This window comes from Echinops telfairi, unplaced genomic scaffold (assembly GCF_000313985.2).
Source record: "Echinops telfairi isolate 266 unplaced genomic scaffold, ASM31398v2 ScPeMD7_7469;HRSCAF=8507_1, whole genome shotgun sequence".
NCBI lineage: Eukaryota > Metazoa > Chordata > Mammalia > Afrosoricida > Tenrecidae > Echinops > Echinops telfairi.
Genome location: NW_022111373.1, coordinates 17,194,436 through 17,202,057, shown reverse-complemented (window position 1 = coordinate 17,202,057; position 7,622 = coordinate 17,194,436).

The window sequence follows — 7,622 nt, the reverse complement described above, 5'->3', positions numbered from 1 at the left end:
ACCATTCCCAGCTTTCCTTGTGAGAGACGCTCACAGAGCAGGCCTTACCTACCTGTCCTCAGCCACTTAACAAGGTGCCTGATTAGGCCTTTTTCTTTCCTTTCTTTTTTTCCCTCTTTCTGCTAATTTTAGAAACCTTGAAAAGCTGAGACAAAATGAACATTTTGAACTTAATGTGATAGGACTTCGCTCTTACCAGGTTATTGTAAATCTTATGCAAAAGTGAATACATTGAGAAACAATGTAAGTTTTAAAAGATCATCTCTGTACCTGATAGAGGAAAAGGCTTCAAAACATTCTTAGCAAATTTTGTGATTGAAATAGTTAAAGTTTATTTTGCCAACCTGGCCAATAAGCACATGTGGGGTTAATTGAAGGGCCGAGTCTCTTGCTTTGTGATGGTCAGACGAGGGTGCAGCTGCCTTAGCCAGTTCCCTGTTTCAGCTGACAAGGCTCACTTCCTGCAAGACATTCCTGAGGAGGAGCCACATGGACCTACGCTGATGCAGCCCTGGGTGCTGGAACAGCCGTGTAGAGACCCCTGCCAGTGCTGAAATGCCTACACATTCACTGATTCGGCTTTCCTCCTGCAGTTGGCGTCATTGTGCATGTTGTGTGAGATGGAGGAGGACTTTGTGGATTGGCGTCAGACATATGGGCTAATGTTGGATTTGTAGGCAGCACTGGGTTGGGATGTTTTCTTGATGTGCACATACCCTTTACATAAAACTCCCTCTTATACATATGAGTTTCTGTGGGCTTGTTTCTCTAAAGTACCCAGACTAACACGGTGATCTTTTCATTTCACTTTTCCATGAACTTTTTGAAGTTCCTTTGTACACGAACAGTTGCCCTCTCTGATCTTCAAACTAGGCAGAAAGTCAGTACATTTGTGTGACTGAAAGAAAGCGTCTCCCAAAGTCTCCTTGTCCCAAAACATCACCCCCAGGGGATTTCCCTGATGCCAGATAGACTTTGTATTTCATTCCTGTGGATGCAACCGCTGCAGCTTTGCATGTCCCCTCGAGGACAAAACTAAGAGACAATCGTTAACACCTTGTGAACTGATATAGCGAATTCGCCAGTCAGATAGTTGAGCGATCCAGACACCGGATAACCAGAGACAGAAGTTCAAGGACAGCAAATCATCTAGACTCTACGTATGCTTAAGGGAGTATGCTCCCCGAGTGGCACTGCATAAGCAGCCAGTCTGGCTCCCTGGAGCAGGTATAGAAGTGGATGTACCAGAGAAGTCAGGAGGATCATATCTTAATTGATTAAGTGCCTTCATTTCCTAGGTCTGCTGTAAAAGGAAATGGCACATGTGAGTGGCTTTAAAGAACAACACTTTATTTTCTTTTAGTTCTAAAGGCTAAAATTTCAAATCAGGATCCCCACAGATTTCATCCTTATTGGTAACCTTGGTCTTTCTTTGGTTCTTGGCAGTCCTCATATGGTATCTGTCTGTCTTCCCTAATATGTGGCTATCTCTGTGTCTAGCTCAATAAATTCATAAATAGTGGTAGAAATTCAAAAACCGGTGAAAGAGGTTCATGGGATTACTGTTGATCAGATAGCTACTGAAATTAGGATCTCACATGGTTCAGCATTTTCAATTCTAAGCAAATACCTTGGCCTCAGCAAGCTTTCAGTTTAATGAGTGACAACAAAACATTGTGGAAAGATCAGCTAGCTCAAAGAGTTGATCTTTCCATCAGTTTTAAGCAAGATTGAAACTAATGAAGATTTTATGGAATGTATCATAACCAGAGACAAGTCTGGGATTTACCAATATGATCTAGGTAGCAAGGTCTAATCAAATCATGGCCTTCCAAGGGGATTTACTGGGCCAGTTAAATTCAAAGCAGAGATGTCAGCTCAGAGAGTTATGGTGAAGAAGAAACGAAGAGAGAGAGAGAGAAAAAGGGAAAGTTATAGTAACCCCCCCCCACGCCCCCTTTGGGGGATGGGGGGAATGACTCATGGGGATATTCTATGATTCTTGGAGCTTGTTATAAATAAGTTTTAGGAAGATTGAAAACTCTTTTGGTGAAAAAAAAAGGCCGGGAAATATTTGCCAAAGAATAATGAACCTGCTTATTCTTTGTGGATAGGAAGGGCTGTCCTCCAAGAATGTTGTTGACGAACCCTTACCCCATCCACCCTGTAATAGAGATATGGCCCCTGCGGGTTAATTTTTGTTCTCAAATCTCAAAGGAAGATGACTTGAGTCTGTCAAGACTGCGGAAAGCACCGTGTTGACATGGTGTAAACTGAAAAGCACAGAAATCTTCGGGAGATGTCAACACCTCGTCTTCAGAAGTGTAGAGATGAATGAGGGATATGTCAAGAAATTATGTCAAACTTTACGTTTTGATATGTTTGTTTAGTAAGCATTCTGTAATTTCGTAGAAATAGTTTTGTAACTTAATCTCGCATGCAGATAACAAAACATAAGCCATTCCAACCATCTTTACGTGTAGAGTTCAATGATGTCAGCGATGTTCATAGTCGTGTTCAGTCATCACCATCTGTGTGGTTGTACAATATATGTTAAAGGAATGACTCAAAGACAAAAGTACAATGGGACACTCTGATAGGGTTTCTTGTGCCAACTTGGCACCTTTAAGAAGATATGGGTGGAGTTTAGCCTGTCAATCAGGTTACAGCTTGATGACTTCCTGTGGAGGTGCAATGGGGATAAATGGCTCTCTGGAGGCCAGCCCCTCTTTCTCTCTGCCTTCATCTTCCTGCTGATGAGCCACACTGAGGCCTGTCAGAGACCTGTGATGCTTCCACTGCCATTGGATCTGCAAGATTTTGCACCCACAGGTGTGTGATCTTCTTGCATTCTGCACCATTGCATGTGGCGGTGTGAGTCTGAAGGAGGATTTATGGACTTGTTTCAGACTTATGGACTAGTATGGGACTTACGGACTTGATCTGGACTGGGCTGGGATGTCTGCTTAATATGTAATTACTTCGTGACATAAAGCTCTCTTGTGAACATATATGAGTGGCACTAGATTTGTTTCTCTTGTCAGCCCAGTTTAACACAGGCATTTTAGAAAAAATACGATATTCTAAAATATGTTTAGGATAACTAATCTTGAAATCGGAATCGTCTGAAAAAATTGTGACTCTAAAATAGTTGAAAATTCTTATTTGTGTCACAATTGTAGACTTTCATTTACTCTGGTGATTAACTTAAATGTTTACAAAGGTGATAAGTAGATGTCCCTGAAAAAAGATGACAGACTTACTAACAATGATATGATCATGGTGTTGTGAGGTGCCATCATGTCAGTTCTGACCTATAGCGACCCTAGACACAACAGAACAAAACACGGCTCAATCCTTTACCATCCTCACAATTGTTCCTATTCTGAATCCCATTGTTACAGCCACTGTGTCGCTGCATCTCCTTGAGGGGCTTCCTCTTTTTGGCTGCCCTTCTGCTCTACCAAACATGGGATCCTTCTCCAAGGTCTGGTCTCTTCTGCCAACATGTCCAAAGTGTAGAATATGAAATCTTGCCGTTCTTGCCTCCAAAAAGCCTTCTGGCCGTACATCTTCCAAGGCAGATTAGATTGGCCTTTTGACAATTCCGTACTACTTCCAGTGTTCTTCTCCAGCACCACAATTCAAATGCATGATATGATTCGATCTTTTCTGCTATGTCCTATGGTACACAGTCAGCTGGTGAAGCAGGCCATGACGTTTCTTAAATTAGAGTGAGACAGAAATAAGAGTAGATTGTATCTCACGTATTTTGAAATAATTTACAAGAAATCTATAGAGAAAACGGATCTTCATTGAATTCTTTGACTATTTTCTCCACAAGGTTTGTGTGCTATAAGCATGCTCCTCCATGTGTATGATTCTTCTTAAAAGAAGAAGTGTGTGGAGCTTGGCTATTTGAAGTTTTAGTGGGGCGTCTGTAAAGAACTGCTAAGAACAGCAAGCTCTGACCTTCTTTTAGTTCTTAGATTATATCCGGCTTCAGAACATTTCAGAAGACCATCCGCTCAATGGTTGTTGCTGTTGTTGTTGATGTTTTTCCATGAGCTCAATATGCTGAACTTTTAGATTAAGTGATAAAGTACTGAATGTATCTATATTTCATGATCTGTGAAATTTAGGAAACAGAATGACTGTCTCTGTACATAACATTCCATAAAAATAACGTACACACAGATATAACTCATAGTGCTCACAAGAAATTAATTGCAAGGGAGTTCAAGGTTTGCAAAGATCATATAATTCAGTATCTTGCATGCCAGACCATAGCGCCTATTTATTACCTGAACACAATATGATAACTTAGGTCCATGTACTTTGTAAACACCTAGACAAAAAGAGAGGGGGGACAGAATATATTTCCAACAATTGTTGAGCTCTTTCAGGTTTCATGAGCCATTCCTATAAAGATAGGCTCCAGATAAATCCCAGAATTGGGAAAAGCATGCCAAAGGCTTCAACTTTTGGGAATATGCTTTAGAGTAACAGCTGCTGTCCTGTAGCAATTTTGACTGCGTATCTTGAAAAATTCTTTTCCGTGGATTTATATCTGATTTTACAATAAATGTCAACTGGGAAATAGGATTTGCTTTACAGAAATTCATGTTATAGCTAATTTTGCTAGCATGCATCTATTTCATAAACTGAAAGATTTATTTATGTTTGGATTTATCATCTCTACATATCCCTTTGGGGCTTCCTTCATGCAGAATCTGATGGGAGAAAACTGAGTCGAAGGAGAACCTGGTTAATTCAACAAAAATCATATACCTTGTTTAAGAGAGCTTGACATAACATTTATAACCATTATGCAGAACCTTTTCAAATAGAGTTTAGAAATGGCCCAAGATGGCAGCTTAGTCAAGCACACCAGGTCATCCCTTGCAGCAAAACCCAAGAAAGTGTGTGAAGTAAAATATAGGTGACAATTCTGGAGCTCTGCGCATCAAAAGGAAGGATGAAAAAGTAGATTGACCATTGATTGGAAGGCAAAACTGACAAAACAGCTAACTAGGAAAGGCACAGGTCCGTGCTCTGGCAGCCAGTCCAGCGCCGTGTGGCCACAATGGGGAGACTGAGCAGAGACCCCAGGTGAGGGAGCCTAAGAAGTTGCCTCCCGCTCCAATCCCTCCTCACATAAAAAAAGGAAATCATCTAATGAAGAAAATAAAAACACCATTATTCTCATTCCTGTTTTACAGAGTAGGAATAAAGACTCAGCAATGATATTTGATTTACCCAAGATCATGAAATTAGTAAATGTGAAGGCACAGAATCTTTTATCTCTTTTAATTCTAAGTTCCTTAAAACAAACAAACAAACAAACAATACCGCATTGTCTTGCGCGATTGCCCTAAAGACATAGTGGCCTTTTTTCTTCTTTCCCTTAGAGTTCTATAATCCTTTCTCCGACCCCATGTCTTTTCTCATTTGGTCGTTGTCCAATTGAAGAAAAAGACTTTCACGATTTCAAAATCCTCAAACTCATGGTAACTTCTCTTTAATTGTCTTTAAAATCTCTGATTAAAAATAAGATGCTGACCAAGCTTCCTTGCAAGTCAGAACAGTCCTTGAGGAGAATTGTAGAATGAATACTATGCACGTGATGGGGAAGGACAGAGAGGCATAAGAAAGGGAGGACATCCAGGTGGGCTCTTTCTTTAAGTAAGACTCACAACAAAGACTTGTTTTAAGAGGCAAGAAGACCCAAAGCAACAGAGTCATTCATTTGAGCTTCAGATTATTCACTTTCCTAACTAATCAATAATTGTTATAATTAAAATTGATAGCTGCAAATAACATGACAGAGGACTGCTGCCAGAATACTGATTGTGTCTTTGGCTTGGAAAGATAGGCAGCAGTGTGGAACACTTATTTTCCAATTTGCTTTGAGCTGTGTGCAAATTGCTTTAGCTGTATCCAGCTGATTTAGACCTTGCCTGGAGGTGCACTAGATTAATTGGGAGCCACACATTCACTGCTTACAGAATGGACTCTGTAATTGGTGAAATTTGTTAGTGCCAGTTATAAAATAACTATATAGTTCTGCTTTTAGCTGTCCTTTCATTACTCTTTTTGTAAGAGGGGAGGGGAAACAATTAGAATCCATCTGATGATTACGATCGGTGATTTTACACAAAGACTAGAAGGAACTTCTCTGCAGTCAATCTGTTATCAAGGCAAACATCTGCGTGAATGTGACATCACCCCCCCTCCCCCCAAAAAATATTGCAAAGGTACTTGAGCATAGATAGGGATTTTCCCTTCTTTATTGTGACTGAACCTTAGATAACAGAAAACATTTTGTTAAACCATTGGCAGATTCTTCAAAATGATTCTTTGCCCTCTCTTCTAACATCGGTAGGTGAAATAGAAAGAGCACTCCTTCTTACTTATTGCCAAATGAAAGGAAAGAAAAATCCTGAGGCCACTGTTGGATACCCTGCAGTTTGTCTCGTTTCTTCTATTCTGCTCTTCAGGTTTCAGGGTGCCATGGGAGTAGCTATCCTCCCTGGATAAATAATGCCAATTAATGGAAGAGTAATTTGAGGCAGGCAGGCTTTTTTTTTTTTTTAAACAGCTAATCTGGTAGGCCAAGAATCAAACATAAATTATCATACAGGATAAGAAAACAAAGAGTGATTTGTTTTCTTAAAAACCTTTAGATGTCAAAAGACCTAAATATGCAAAATAGTAAATTACAAACTTTCAATGACCCATGGTGTTTTGCTTTGCTGCATCAAATTCTACAGCAGCTTTCTCCACACCTATGGAAAGACTCGATGTGCGCATAGAAAAGAGCTTATGATGGCATGGAGTAGGGGGCCAGTGGAGAGGTCTGGGGGTCCGGCCCCAATCCCAACTACTGCGTGGACACCTGCCCCTCCCCCCAGAAGAATTTATTTCAAAGAACGGCATTGAATCTGCAGCTCCAGGAGAGGGACATATCTGATCGGAGCACATGGGAGCAGATGAAGGGGGAGGAGGAGAGAGTGGAGCACATCCTGGTCCACCAGGCCTTGAGGATGATGTACCCAATTAGAGCAGCCAGTCTACAGAGAGGACCACATGGCTGACCCCACTATAAGACATGACACCCCTCACTGACCCATAGCGCTACAGGGGACAACACCGGAGACACCGTGTGGGAATTTCTGATCCCGCCACACCGAGGCAAAACACTAAGGGGGTGCAACAGAACAGTAAGGGAATGGAGCGGCAAGGTCCCCAGGGAATGCTGAAGGTGGACTTTGGGGCCATGGCATGGTACCCCAACACACTGGACTGGAAAACACTCCTAAAGGCCAACAAACAATCCTTGAACAAACTACAAGCTTTTCTTTCTTGTTGTGTTTTGTTTTGTTTTTTTGTCATTGATTTGTTGTTGTTGTTGTTGTTGTTGTTTTGTGGTATATTATTGCTTGGTTTTGCTCTGTCTTGCTTTTTGTGCATGTTATTATCTCCACAGGTTTGTCTAAATAAGATAGGCTGGGTGAACAACCTGGAGGAGAAAACAACGGGACCGACAGTTCTGGGAGGACATGGGAGAGAGGGATGTGAGGGGAAAGGTAGAGGTGTTAACAAACCCAGGGACAAGGGAA